Source organism: Physeter macrocephalus, chromosome 9 (assembly GCF_002837175.3).
Source record: "Physeter macrocephalus isolate SW-GA chromosome 9, ASM283717v5, whole genome shotgun sequence".
Lineage (NCBI taxonomy): Eukaryota > Metazoa > Chordata > Mammalia > Artiodactyla > Physeteridae > Physeter > Physeter macrocephalus.
In genome coordinates, this window is record NC_041222.1 from 6,387,651 (window position 1) to 6,403,800 (window position 16,150).

Genomic DNA, 16,150 nt, shown 5'->3' on the forward strand with positions numbered 1-16,150 from the left:
AATCCTTTGTCAGTTGCTTCATTTGCAAATATTTTCTCCCATTCTGAGGGTTGTCTTTTCATCTTGTTTATGGTTTCCTTTGCTGTGCAAAAGCTTTGAAGTTTCATTAGGTCCCATTTGTGTATTTTTGTTTTTATTTCCACTACTCTAGGAGGTGGATCAAAAAAGATCTTGCTGTGATTTATGTCAAAGAGTATTCTTCCTATGGTTTCCTCTAAGAGTTTTATGGTGTCCGGTCTTACATTTAGGTCTCAAATCTATTTTAAGTTTATTTTTGTGTATGGTGTTAGGGAGTGTTCTAATTTCATTCTTTTACATGTAGCTGTCCAGTTTCCCAAATTATTTTTTTATATTATTTAAAAATAATTTACATCTATGGAAGAGTTGCAAAGGTAGTACCTAGAGTTCCCAGATACCTTTTCACCCTGCTTCTTCACCTAATGTTAATGTTTTGTATACTGATTCTGTATTTATCAAAACTGAGAAATTAACATGTGTTACTAATATGAATACTGTTAACTAAACAACATACTTTGTGTTTCACCAGTTTTTCCCCTAATGTCCTTTTTCTATTCCCGGATCTGATCCAGATACCATGTTGCGTTAGGTTGTCATATGTCCTTAATCTCCTCCATTATTTGCCAGTTTCTTGATCTTTCCTTGCCTTTCATGAACATACCTGGATGCATTTAAAGAGTATTCAGGGGCTTCCCTGGTGGCGCAGTGGTTGCACGTCCGCCTGCCGATGCAGGGGAACCGGGTTCGCGCCCCGGTCTGGGGGGATCCCACATGCCGCGGAGCGGCTGGGCCCGTGAGCCATGGCCGCTGGGCCTGCGCGTCCGGAGCCTGTGCTCCGCAACGGGAGAGGCCACAGCAGAGGGAGGCCCGCATACCACAAAAAAATAAATAAATAAATAAAGAGTATTCAGGTATTTTGAGGAATGTCTCAAATATGAGTTTATCTGACTCTTAATTATGATTAGATTAGAGCTAGGTATTTAGGGGAAGAATGTCAAAGAGACGATCACATAAAATCAGGGATATATGCAGGATATATGCAGGGCTGTCTACATAATTTGGGGGGCCCAGTGTAAAATGAAAAGATGAAGCTCCTTGTTCCAAAAGGAGGAAAAAAATGCTCAAGGTACTAAATATAAAGGTTTTCCGGGGCTTCCCTGGTGGCACGGTGGTTGCGCGTCCGCCTGCCGATGCAGGGGAACCGGGTTCGCGCCCCGGTCTGGGAGGGTCCCGCGGGCCGCGGGGCGGCTGGGCCCGTGGGCTGTGGCCGCTGGGCCTGTGCGTCCGGAGCCTGTGCTCCGCAGCGGGAGAGGCCGCGGCAGAGGGAGGCCCACATACCACAAAAAAAAAAAAAAGGTTTTCCTTTCCTCCACAATTTCTCTCTCAACTTTTTTTTTTAACATCTTTATTGGAGTATAATTGCTTTACAATGGTGTGTTAGCTTCTGCTTTGCAACAAAGTGAATCAGTTATACACATACCTATGTTCCCATATGTCTTCCCTCTTGCGTCTTCTCTCAACTTTTTTTGGTGTTTTTTATTTGCTCTTTATTTAATGTCATTCCACATAGAGAAAAAAATAACATTTTAGATTATTGTCATACATGTTATTGTTTATCTTTCTGTTGTGCAATGACAGTTTTAAGTACAAATATAAGAGCATTCCGCTTGTATGCAGAATCATCAAAATTACACAATTTGTATTTTGAAGCTTGCACATGCATACGTTTTGTTCTCACCAAAATGGCAGAAATGCTGCACAAAACAGTTTTTATTTCACTTCTTGATATGCACACATTCTTCCAGCACTTTCTACCTTCTGCTCACTGATGAATAAGGAAAGCCTGAAAGAAAAAGGAACATGAGTGGCCGTATATTTCACTTTCCTTCTGTTATCATTTCTAGCATAAGTACTTGGCTGAAACAAGGAAGGATCATAAGTAAGAAAGGATAATGATAGGGTTTCTTGGTGATTTGTTTCACGGAACACCATTGCTTTTCTTCTCTGTTCAAAGCAAGTTCTGGTTCTAAGGGGACATGCGGCTTCTAAGGGCTATCAGTCTCCCTGTTTGCTGAGTCATAGATGTAATACGTTTACCTTGTACTTGCTTTGAGTCTTGCTGAACTTCCATGAGCCATGGGTCCACTGGAATCCTGTGCTCATGGGGCATCCGGATGACCTGTGTAAATAGGTGGCAAGGAACGGGGGGTGTGCAGATTGCACTTATCTCCTCTGCTCACACCCAAGCTTCATTCCCTGTCAGACTTAAAAAACACAACTTCAAAAATTAAATCCCTAAGAATTTCAGTACACCGAAAGCAGGGCATTAAATCAAGCGTGGGACCCTCCTGAGTTTGGACCCCTGTGTGACTGCACATCTGTTGATATGTGATATCAACATCACTGCTGTTCTTAACCTTAATTGGTTGGTTAAGGGGGTGTCTGCCGGATTTCTCCATTCCAGGGTTAGCATTTTTCCCTTGCCACAGTCTATTTGTTAGAAGCAAATCACTAAGTCCAGCCCACACTCAAGGGGAGGGGAATGGATCTTCATTTCCCAGAAGGAGGAGTCTCAAAAAATTTGTGGACATATGTTAAAACCACCACAGTAGTTAATAAGCATTTTGGAGTAGCCAGTGCTTTTTGAATCTCATAACTCAAGGGCCAATTTTGGAATCTCATGACCCACATCTTGCCTCCAGTTCTGTGATACTATGAGTCTGGCAGAAACATTGTAAAAGAGCAAGATAAATCTCACTGCACTAGGAATGCTAATCTCTTACCCGTAAGAGATCCTAGGTCTTACGACTGACCCAGACAATAGGTAAAGTGACCCTCTACCCAGGAACTGCACTGACTTACTTTCCTTAGAAAATCTTTCCCTTTGTAGGCTATGGGCAGCACGTGATGAGGCGGATTTCTATTCATAACATCCTCTCCAAGTGAATGACTGGGAGTAAGTAATTATCAGCCTATGGAGCAGGGAGCTCCAAGCCCCCTCACCCTTGGCATGTACACTATCTCCGCCTGCCTGCAGTTCCCCTCTTTTGGCAGATGCTGCCGGCACAAGACGCTGAGTGCGGGCAAATTATTTCCACTACTTCCTGAAATTAGCATTTCAGTACTGCATTCATCCAAGGCTCTTGAAACTCTTAATCAACAGGAATATGCCAACCTGAGACTGGGTCACAGGAGGACAGCCTAGAGATCTGGGTAGATTGGTGACAGCTGCTGCCCTCTCTCTGAAGAGGATTGGTGTAGAGATCATCGTGCTGGGTGACAGGAGGAGGGGTGAGATGGTCTTTTAAGGTCTCTTGCAATCTGGGAAGTCTATGAATATCCCGACCAGCTGAGAGTGATTCTCCATGCTTTATTCATCATGAAAATGACGCAAATCCAGAAAAGCAGCTCTTTCAAAGGTAGGTGGCCACTAAACCAGGCATCCAGACACTTAGCACTCTGAAAATACTTGCTGAGGAAAGTCCTTGAATTTAAAAAAAAAGGGTCATTTCAGGAATGGATGGAAAAAACATAGTGTGCTTGGTAATACATGGGAATAGACTAATGGGTTTTAAGTTCAAAACCAGTGAGCTGTGGTTGCCTGGAAAAGGTATTGTAATTCTAAATTGTATTAATAGAAGCAAAATGTTTTAGATGAGGAAGGATAATTCCTCTCTGTGGTAACCAGACTAACTTGAGCCACACTGTTCCATTCTTGTTATATAACTGGGGAGTTAGGGAAAAGTGAGGATTTTCAGAGAAAGTTACCCCAGATAGTGAGGGGTCTTTGAATAGTGCAAATGGTTAAAAAGCCAAAAGGACCAGTCATGTAAAGCCTGAAAAACGGGCTCATCGACTTATGACTTTTGTCACAGAGGATGGAATGAAATGTGAAAGAAGTTCCAAGAAGCTAAGAACAAGTTCTAGTAAAGAACTGACAGTGATTTTTGTTTTAGTAGCAGATAAGGAAGATCTTTCTGACATCCACAGCTGTGCAATTATGGAATAGTGAATCTTGTCACACACTCATCAAAGGTGGCCTGAGATAATGGATATAAAGAATTCTGAAAAATAGTTTAAACAGTGGTCTATGCCAGGGAAAGACTGTTGTACAGATACCACTTTTGTTCATATCAATCTCTAAATTTAAGACAATTCCAATCAAGATCTTATTAAGATCATTTTATTTTAAAAGTTTTCGAATAGACAACAAACTTGAAATAACTTTACAGCAAATACCTATATATCCATCACCTAGATTTTATCATTGACAAATTTAATGGTGGCTTCATTAAGATATGATTCATATACCATACAGTTCACCTATTGAAAGTGTATAACTCAGAGCTTTTTAATATATTCACAGAATTGTGCAACCATCACCACAAATGATTCTAGAATATTTTTATCACTCCTTCCAGAAAATACCATGTCCATCCTCAGTCACTCCCCTTCCCACTCCCATCTTCCATGTCCTTTCCACCATCTTCTAGCCCTAGGAAGTCAATAATCTATTTTCTGTCTCTATAGATTTGCCTATTATGGACATTTTATGTAAATAGAATCATACAATACATGACCTTCTGTGACTTAGCTTTTTACACTTAACATAATTCTTCAAGGTTCATCCGCGTTGCAACATGTATTGATACTTTATTGCTTTTTATTACCCCCACATATTCCATTATATGGGTATAACACGTTCCTTTTATTTATTCATCAGTTGATGGCCATATGGGTTGTTTCCACCTTTTGACTACTATGAATAATGCTGCTATGAACATCTGTATACAAGTTTTTGTGTAGACATATGTTTTCATTTCTCTAGGGTGTGTATCTGGCAGTGGAATTGCTGGGTCATACGGTAACTCCATGTTTAACCTTTTGAAGAACTGCAAGACTATTTCCAAAGTACCATTAACATTTTACCATACTTGTTTTGTAACATATCTATCCATCCGTTAATCGATTCTTTTTCCTTTTTTTTTTGCATTTCAAAGGAATCTGCAAACATCTGTAGAGTCACTCTGAAAGCCGCAGCATTCATATTAACAGGACTCAATACTTATTTATACTTTTTCCTCCCCTTGTAAAATTTATATACAATTAAATGCACAAATCTTGACATAGGCACTGAGATTTGACAAATGCATCTAGCTGTGTGACTCAAACCCCTCCCAAGATATAGAACATTCCCATTTTCCCAGGAAGTTGTCTCATACCCATTCCCAGTCAATCACTGAATTTACCCTCTCCCTAGATGCAATCGCTGTTCCACTTCTTTTCCAATATAGGTTAGATTTACCTGTTCTAGAATTTCATATAAAATAACCCATGCAATTTGTGCATTTTAAAAGTAAGGTTTCTTTCACTAAGTCTAATGTTTTGAGCTATCAACACAGTTGGCCCTTTGTATCTACGGGTTCCACATCCACGGATTCAACTAACCATGGATCAAAAATATTCAGAAAAAAAATTCCAGAAAGTTCCAAAAAGCAAAACTGGAATTTGCTGAGCACTGGCAACTATTTACATAACATTACATTGTATTAAATATTGTAAGTAATCTAGAGATGATTTAAAGTATACGGCATAATGTGCGTAGGTTATATGCAAATACTACACCATTTTATGTAAGGGACTTGAGCATCTGCGGATTTTGATATCCTGAGGGTTCCTGGAACCAATCCCCTGCAGATACTGGATGCTGAGGGATGACTGTAGTTTATTCTTTTAATGGCATAGTTTTCCACTATCTGGATATACATTGTTTTGTTTATCCATTGACCACTTGATGTAATTTGGTTCAGTTCTAGTTTTTGGCTATTAAAATTAATGCCACTATGAACATTCATGTGCAAGTCTTTGTGTGGACATATTCTTTTATTTTATTTTTGGATTTGCTATGTCATAGGGTAGGCATGTACTTATCTTTATCAGAATCTGTCAGAACTTTTCCCACAGCAGTTGTACCATTTTATCTTCCCACCAAGAATGTAAGAGAGGCTGGTTGCTCCACATCATCGTCAATATCTAATGTTACCAATATATTATACCCATTTTGGTAGGTGTGTAGTTATATCTCATTGTGGTTTTAGTTTGCATTTTCTTGATGACTAATGATGTTGGGCACTTTATCATTTGTTCATTGGTCATTTGTATGTTTTGTGAAGTGTATACAAATATTTCAGCTACTTTTTATTGAGTTGTTTGCCTTTTCATTGTCAAATTATAGGAATTATTTACATACCCTGGATAAAGTCCTTTACTGTATATTTATGAATATTTTCTCATAGTCTCTGGCTTGCCTATTTATTTTCTTAATGGTGTCTTTTGAAGAGAAGAATTTTTAAATTTTGAGGAGGTCTTATTTATTACACTTTTTTCCTTTTACGGTTATGCTTTCTATAACCTGTTTAAGAAGAGTTTGCTTATCTCTGATCATGAAGCTCATCTCTTAAATCTACTTCTAAAATACTTATGGTTTCAACTTTTAAGTTTAGGTCAATAATCCATCTCAAATAAATTTTGGGTAAGGGTTGAGATTCAGTTTTGGGTTTTTTTTCATATGAATATCCCATTACTTCAGCACCATTTGTGGAAGAGATTTCCCTTTTAACATTGGATTCCTCTGGTGCTTTTGTTAAAAAACAGGTGACCATGTGAAGTGTGGGTCTATTTAGGGACCTTCAATTGTTTTGATCTATGTGTTAATTCCAGTGCAAGTACCACAGGGTTTGATAATTCAGGTTTTCTATATTTTTTCTCAACAATATTTTTTTAGGTTTCAGGGTAGAGATCTTGCACATGTGTTGGTAATTTTTTCCTTAATATTTTATATTTTGATGCTATCGTGATGGGAATTGTTTTTTTAATTTTATTTTCTAATTACATACTCGTGTGTATAAAAATACAATTGATTTTTTAAATGAAACCTTATATTCTACAGCCTTGTTAAATTTACTTAATCCCTCTTGTGTAGCTTTTTAGATTCTATATCCTTTTCTTTGTAAACAAGCATGTCATTTCAAATAGTTTTGTTTCTTCCTTTCTGATTTTTATGCTTTTTACACCTTGCTATTGCAAATGGTTAGGATTTCAGTACAATGTTGAATAGAGGTGGTAAGAGTGGGAATCCTTGTCCAGTTTCTGATCTTAGTGTTCAATATGACACCATTAAGGATGATGTCATCTGTAAGTTTTATAGATGCCTTTTATCAGATTGAAGAAATTTCCCCATATTCCTCATTCTCTGTGAAACTTTATCATAAATTGCTGCTGGATTCTGTAAAAATGCTTTTTCTGCATCTATTGAAATGAATGTAGGGCTTTTCCCTCTTTTTCTGTTAAAATGGTGAATAACATGCATTGATTTTTTTTTTTTAATTGAGATGAAAGCTCACATGCCACAAAGTTAGCCATTTTTAAAGTGAACAATTCAGTGAATGTAAAACCAACCTTGCATTCCTGGTATAAGCCCTTCATGCTCATGATAAATTATCCTTTTTAGATACTGTATTTAATTTACTAATACTTTATTAAGGATTTTTGTTTCTATGTTCATGTAGGGAATTGGTCTGTGATTTTTTTTGTAATGGCTTTGTGATTTTTGATATAAGGTTTATGCTAATCTCATACAGTGCATTGAGATGTGTTCCCTCCTCCTCCATGATTTGAAAAACTTGGCATAATTTTGGTGTTATTTCTTTCTTAAATATTTGGTAGACTTCACTAAAGAAACACTTTTGAGCCAAGGGTTTCTTAGTGATAAGGTCTTAGATAAAAGATTTAATCTTGATAATGTGCTATTCATATTTGTTTACAATTCTCATTCTGTTCACAATTAAGGAAATGAAATTTGAAGCACAATTGAGTTATTTCTCATTAAGTTGAGTGGGCCTTCATATTGCATTGGTATCTGCTAGGTAGATGATACTGGCATAGGTAGTGTAAACTGACCTTCTCTTAATCCTTGCAGCAAATACTGGTACATATTCTACGGTTGTTGTCAGTTTCTTGTATGTGGAGGATAAGCAGGAGGGTAGCCTATATCTCATTAAGAAGAAACCTAAAAGAGATAATCTCTGCCTCTTGCCCCAATACATGAACAATGAGGATGGCTGTATTAGTTTTCTGTTGTTAGTGTGTGACAAATTACCCCAAACCTGGTGGCTTAAACAATACAAATTTGTTGTCTTACAGTTCTGTAGGTTAGAAATCTGACACGGATCTCACCTGGCTAAAACTAAGACATTGACAGGGCTGAACTCCTTGGCGGCTTTAGGGGAGAATCCATGTCCTTGCCCAATCCTTGTCCCATGAGCCCTTCCCCATCTTCAAAGCCAACAACACTGAATTTCTTTGACCATTATTCTGTGTACATAGCTCCCTGTGATCACACCTGGGAAAGGTTCTCTGCTTTTAAGGACTCATATGATTAGATTCAGCCCACCTAGATAGTACGAGATAATCTCTGCCTCTGAAGTCCTTAACTGTAGTCACATCTGCAATCTCCCTTTTGGCATATAAGGTAACGTATTCACAGGTTCCAAGAGTTAGGACATGGACATCCTTAGGGGACTATCATTCTGTCTACCACAGGGGAGCCTCTTGCTGGCTCAGTAGGACTTTTACTCTGTTTGGATAGTATCACCTGCAAAAATGTTTCTTCGTGCAGGCTTTAAAGATGACCAAACTTGCCCTTCTAGTGAGGACACTGCCTGTCTCCTTGTCGCTGTGTCTAGCCATCCTCATGCAATTAAGTTTGTATTCTTTACTAACATTAAAGGGATTCATATCCTTTTCCTGTGCCTATTGACATCTGCTCATCATAATAGTCCTTGTGACAACTGTGCAACCCATTAAAATTAGCCCAAGAAAAGTTAAAAATTAATGATATTCTGTGTTGGTAAATATTTGGAGAAATTCTATTTCTATATAATGTTGATGCGTTTGTAAATTGGATCTGGCTTTATTTGAAGAACGGTATGGCAGTAATCTATCGAAATTTCAAAAATGTAATATTCTTCAACCCAGCTATTAGGTGTCTGTTCTACAGAAAATATTCTCACATTGCACAAAGGCAGGTACAAAGATGTTCTCTTCAACATTTGATATGGTAAGGCGTATCTGGAAGAGTTCCTGTGATCATTAAAGGAGCAAATGTTAAATATATTCTGGTAGATTCACACTTGGGAAAGTGACAGATTTTTAAAAGGATGAAATAGATCTACATAGACCAAAATGAAAAGATCAAGATATAGCAAAGTAAAAGAGCAAGATACAGTATAAAAGAATATGATCATATGTGTGAGTGATACATGTATATATATAAAGTCATGAAAAGATCTGGAAAGATATAGGCACAATTTCAACAATGATTTCCATTGTGAAGAGAACTGAATATGGAATTGGGTGTGCAGGTTTTGAAAGCAGTCTTTCATTTTTACTTATAATTTTAAAATTGTATTATAAAATGCATTTTTAAATAACAGAACTGTTAAATGACTGAATAAAAGAGCAAAAAGAAATCCATCTTTATTTTTAAGATTTGATGACTCTATGGATTCCGTGTTTTCTTCCTAAATCATAGAATCATGAAAATATCTAATCCAACTGATCTTATTCCAGGAATAAGCATTGTTATCCCCATTTTCTGGACAAAGCATTATGAATTGCCTTTCCCTAGGCCAGATGCAGGGAATCGGGTCTCTGGGAGCAGCCCGAGGTCAGTGAGTGGGTCCTTGAAGAATGAGACAGATAAATGGAGAACACACCTCTTTGCTTTGTTGTGTGTTTCGCCATCGTGTGTGGTTGCTTTGAAATCTGATAAACCTTGAGGCAGGTGTGGGTGGGAAGGTAAAGTGCAGCGGGATGGAACATGCAGGCATAGTTGGGACAGAACCTGAAGACCTCTTCGGGAATGAGGAAGCACAAAAGAGGAAGTGCACGAGAAGATGGTCCAGAGCAGTGGGAAAGAAATGCCCGTGCAGTAGAGCCAGACAGTCAGTGTCATGCCTGTGCCACAAGCCTTAACAAGGGCTCCCTGGAAGGATGGCTCGGGCAGTCTGTGGTGATTTCCTGAGAGCCAGAGATATGGACAGGGCAAAAGTTAGAAGGTGGCAGCACCCCAGTCACAGAACAGAGGTCCAGGGATAGAACTCCCATCCCATCACCAAGTTAAGAAGGAGGGAGAAGGAGCTTGCACTCATGCCTTGGATGTTCTGGAGGGGATTGAATACCACTGCAGGGTAGACTGTATGCTTTAGGAGGGTGTGAAAATCTTAAATGTTTTGTTACCACTCTAGCACTAGCATGGTACACTGCAGGACATAACAGTCGTCCCTCAAAAAACTCTCCTATGGGTGAATGAATATGTATCATAGGCTTTGGTATAGAACATCTTCAGATGTTTCAAAACATCAAAATTCCAGCTCCATCACTAATAGGTTATAAACCTTGGGCAATTTATGTGATTTGTCTTGGCCTCAGTCTCTTTATCTATAATATAGCAATACAATCATTCAACTCGTAGGGAAATGGTACAAATGTAAATGGTAGAGGATACATTATGAGTATCTGGCTCGTAATGAATAAGATTCCAGGAGTGTGTTATTTTCCTGCCTTACTGGTTAGAATCTCAAGTCAGGGATCTGAATATAATCAAAGGACATAGATATCAAAGCTAAGGTGTCAAGCAAGGGCTTGGGTGTATAAAAAGCCCCAAGGCAGAGGTAAAGGAAGAACCAGGAAGGGAGCTGAGTTGCCTTTGGGGATCCTGAGGCTTAATTAAGGACTCAGGTAAATTCCCCAGCCCCTCACCCCCAGGTCAGGCTGGCCCCAGAGACTGGAGCAGGTTTGGAAGCAGGCAGGTCTGTGCGGGTTCCACACTCCAGAGCTGTCTGTCTCTGAGAGCTGGGGCCCGAGGGGAGGCAGCGGGCTGAGTGCACCACGATGTGGTGGGGCTCGGAGCAGAGAGCAGCTAAGAGACTGGCAGGTGATTTACAGCTTTTAAGTGGCTCTCTCTCCCCTTCTGCAAAACTCTTAATTTAATAGACAAACATCTTGGGAAAAGGGATCGCTAGAGACAGGACTGATGGGCTAAATGCTGGAAGATTAAAGATCTGCAGAGGGGAGTACATAACTCTATTACGAAAACGGGAAAGAACTCCCATCCCCTCCCCCAAATGGCACACCTGAGACATGGCACCAACAAAGGAGGTGAGATGGTGAATATTTCAGGGAAACAGACTCAAAGTCATCACACTTGAAAGGGACCTTAGTCTCTGCATTGTCCAGCATCTCTTCACCTGAACATTTTGCAGGTGGGGAAACTGAGTCGCCAGGAGGTGAGGTGTCTCAGCAAGGCTAGCTTTTACAAAGTCAGTACTAAGATTTGGTGGCTAGGCTTCCATTGCATCATTTGTTCCACAGTGGAGAGTAAACTCCTGGTTAGTGCCAGACACATAGTAGACTACAGGTAAAATATCATCAGAATTGGCAGTTATGTTACAACAAATAAGATTAAGGGAACTGGAAACATTAAATATGTAGAAAACCCAGACAAGGCTCTTTGGAGAGGAATCTGAGGACTCTTGACCAACTTCCACAGGGTTCTTTAGAAACTGTATTTTGGATCTTGATCTGACAATAACTTCCCCCTTGTATTTAACTGTGGATTAACCACAGCCAGTGATTCAAAATGTGTGAGAGTGTAGGAGGAAACCTTTTTAAGTTCACATACAGATATTTGTGTACATTGGTAGCAGTGATATACAAGTTTAAGTCCCATGTCTACTTCTGTATTTGAAAAAGAAATACGTTATGTTTAATGTCGTCTTTTAGAAGAAGTAAACATCTTCAAACTAGCTATTTAAGTTTTAGGAATTCAACCTTAGAAATAATCATAAAACTGTGCATACCTTTTTTTTTAATTGAACTATAGTTAATTTACAATGTTGTGTTAGTTTCAAGTGTACAGCAAAGTGATTCAGCTATACATATACATATACATATCTTCTTTTTCAGATTCTTTTCCGTTTTAGGTTATTACAAGATACTGAATATAGTTCCCTGTGCTATACAGTAGGTCCTTGTTGCTTATCTATTTTCTATATAGTAGTGTGTATTTGCTAATTCCAAGTTTCCAATTTATCCCTCCCCCTCCTCTCCCCTTTGGTAACCGTAAGTTTGTTTTCTATGTCTGTGAGTCTGTTATAAGTAAGTCCATTTGTATCATTTTTTTTTAGATTCCACATATGTGATATCATATGATATTTGTCCTTCTCTGTCTGAGTTTCTTCACTTACTATAATTTCTAGGTCCATCCATGCTGCTGCAAATGGCATTATTTCATTCTTTTATATGGCTGAGTAATATTCCAGTGTGTGTGTGTGTGTGTGTGTGTGTGTGTGTGTGTACACATATATATATATACCACATCTTCTGTATCTCCTAATCTGTTGATGGACATTTAGGTTGATTCCATGTCTTGGCTGTTGTAAATAGTGCTGCTATGAAAACTGGGGTGCATGCATCTTTTAGAATTAGAGTTTTCTCTGGATATATGCCCAGGAGTGGGGATTGTAGGATCATATGATAACTCTATTTTTAGTTTTTTAAGGAACCTCCATACTGTTCTCCACAGTGGCTGTATCAATTTACATTCCCACCAACAGTGCAAGAGGGTTCCCTTTTCTCCACACCCTCTCCAGCATTTATTGTTTGTAGATTTTCTGCTGATGCCCATTCTAACTGGTGTGAGGTGATACCTCATTGTACGTTTGATTTGCATTTCTCTAATAATTAGTGATATTGAGCATCTTTTCACGTGCCCATTGGCCATCCCCTATGTCTACTTTTGACTGCGTGCACAACCTAGAGCAATTTATGTAACTAAATAAGGTCCAGTTTTCTGCTTTATATAGTGGGCATGATCATAGTATCAACTTCAACGGGTTGTTGGGAGACTTTCCAAGACTTAGTGCAATGCCTGGTCCACAGTGGGTGTTCAGTGGGAGTTAATTAATATTATTATATACAGGTGTGGGGGGGAGGCTTTATGTTTGTCTGTTACTCCCTCATGTTCATAAAACATTCGCAGAAGCTATCTGCTTGGAGCTACTTCTGGGAAAGGACCGTAGGTACCTTCTCATTTTTAGATGGTTAGTCTCATTTTGAATACTGCTACACCTCCTGGCTTTTGACTTTCACTGAGAATTGAATTTATCTTTACCACTTTGTGTTTCCTCTCATCAACCTCTGTGTGGAGGAACTTCATATTTTTTCTGTGTACTTTCTTTGATTTTTGTTCTCCAAAATCAGTTTTGGCAGACCTGTCCCTTGGTTTTGTCTACCCAATAGGTGATAGGTAATTATTGAACACCTACTACGTGCTAGATGTGATATCCCTTACGTGCTTTACAGTGCCTTACCTTTATACCCTGCAGTGCTCTTTGACGATTAAAAAAAGGGAATGAAAACAATCCAGGTTGTATTCATTCTTCCTCTCCATTTGCAACATGTTAACTAACAGCAGAAGTACATGCAAGATTTACTGATTAAAACTTTTTCACGGCATGAAGTTGGGAGGAAGAGCCAATACACTGAATAATAATCAGGATTCTTGGCAAGTGAGAACACTGGGTCAACTCTAAAAAAACAAAATGTGAATATGGACGAATATCAAGTGTTCACTTGAGTTCAAAACCCCAACTCTATAAAGACAGGATGAAGATATGGTTTAGTAGAAAGACAGGCTAAAAGTTTGAAGTTCTATTTCTATTTAACGGTGGCATGGATCAACAGTGAGCTTTGATTGAGACATGAAATCTAATGCTATTGCAGACTGAACTAAGAGTAGTTTCATGCTCGGTGAAGGAAAGTGATAACTCCACTCTATTTAACCTTGGTCCAACCATATCTGCAATCTTGAGCTCAGTCTCAATTTAGGCTCAATGGTGACAAACCAGAGAGTGGCTAGAAGAGAGGAAGAAAAAATCAGATCCTCGGAATAGCTGGATAAACTTCAGATTGTTAGCCTAGAGAAGGGAAATTTGGGGAGAAGTAACTTGGTAGCTATATGTAAACATCTGAATACTTATGCAGGAAGACACTGAACGTTAGAATAGTACAATAAGCGGAAATTGCAGGAAGACACAAATTAGCTCAACATGAAGAATAATTTCCTAAATATTAAAGCTTCCTGCTTAAGCAGTTGGCTGTCTTATAGTTTCACCAGCCTTGATCAGTCACTCACAGGGTAACCATCACAACCGTCAGGTGCTACAGAGGGTGCTGAGTGTCACAGAGGGTGTTGAAACAGCATTGCGTAGAGTGAAGGACCATATCGTAGGCATTTTATATGCATGATAAATATTTATTGAATGTAGAATTAATACATTGCTTCTTTGAATAACTGATAAGATTAATTTTTAAAAAGCAGAGTTTTCACTAGCATGGAGAGATGGATTTTGAGAGAGTTGATTAAAATTGGAAGGGGGATGGATAAAGGAAAGTAGTTGCTCACCAAATTTGAAGTTGTGAGACATACCATGAATTTTGAAAGAAATAATGCTGATTATATACTCACATAGAGCATTTCAGAATTTATAAAACACTTAGCCCCATGATTTGTGATCTAAGCCTCACCAACGAAAGTGATATATAAAGGTGTTACTGCTTTTACCATCCCCATTTAACAGATGAGGTAACGAAGGCTCAGACAGTTCAATGGATTGACTAGGGTATAGAATTGGGTTTCCAAGACCAGGTTTTAAAATTTTCAGATCCAAAGGGTCCTAAGGTTTTGTTTTTTAACTGTATCCCACTCCTGTGGGACTGAACAAGGAATAGACATAGGAAAATAGAGAGGTTATTACCTTAAATATGGTGTAAGCTGGAAATATAAGTAATTTCAAGACCTGTTTTTAATTTTAAAAATAATAAAAATGAAAGAGTATCATTCCAAGCAAAAAAAGCTAAGAAACCTTGAGGGGGGAAAGAAATGAAGGATCTTTGTAAAGAAAGACATTCAAATGGCAGCTGCAAAGACCAGGGAGCAAAGCTTTGATGCCGGCTGAATTCTCGTGTGTTTGTTCCTTCCTGGACTTGCGTAGCCAAGTAAACAGTGGGGTTGGAAAGAAAGGGAGGAAGAAAATGATGTTTCCTTTGGGAGCCAGGCATTATTGCTTTGCTGTAGTGAACAAGTAGTTTTGAAAATTATACACTAAGGTGGCAGGTAATTTATTTTTTTATAAATTGTGAGTCCTGAGTTGAAATTGAGAAGGGGAAAAAAAAGGTATCTGAAATGATTAGGAAGGAGTAATATGGGCTTGCCTGCATGTGGCCAGCATGATTAGTACCCGGTGTTACCTGGAGGGGGCAATGTCCATTCTGCTCTGAAGAGCCAAACGTGACACTGGCCAAGAGCTTACCTGGAGATGGTTTATGCCTATATCCCCAGATGTGGCCGGTCCCCCACCATGCTCCTTTAGCACCTTCTACTCTCATTATTGTAACACACATCACAATGTATTATAATTACACCCTCTTTGCTTGCCTGCTCTCCTCCACTGGAAAAACCAGAACTCAGACTCAGTGGGTTCTGGAGATGTGACAATGGCAAGTACCAACACTACGCTGGAGTCTTGGTGCCTAACAGGATGAATTGTGAAAAATGAATCCCTAACATGATAGCTGGAAATACAGAAGCTCAGAGAGGAGAACTGAGGATCTGAGGAAAATCAGGGAAAACTATTTACTAGGTGTACTATTTCATTGTGCGTAATGTACAGGGCACAACATGGACCTTAACCCTCGGAGCTTACCATCGAGTGGCGAAGACAGACATTAAATCAGTAAAGCAAAGCCTAATCCCAAATGTACGTCATGCTGCAGGGAGAGTTCAGGGTGGTGTGGGAAGGTTTCATACAAGCCTGGAGGGTCAGGTGATCATTCCTGATCCCACAATCAGTTAGTGGCAAAGCCAAGGCTAGTTTTTCAACATCCTTACTGCTATGCTAGTCATTTCTTACTTCTATTTTTTGGAATAATTTTTTTAAAATTCTGTTTTCCGGGCTTCCCTGGTGGCGCAGTGGTTGAGAGTCCGCCTGCCGATGCAGGGGACACGGGT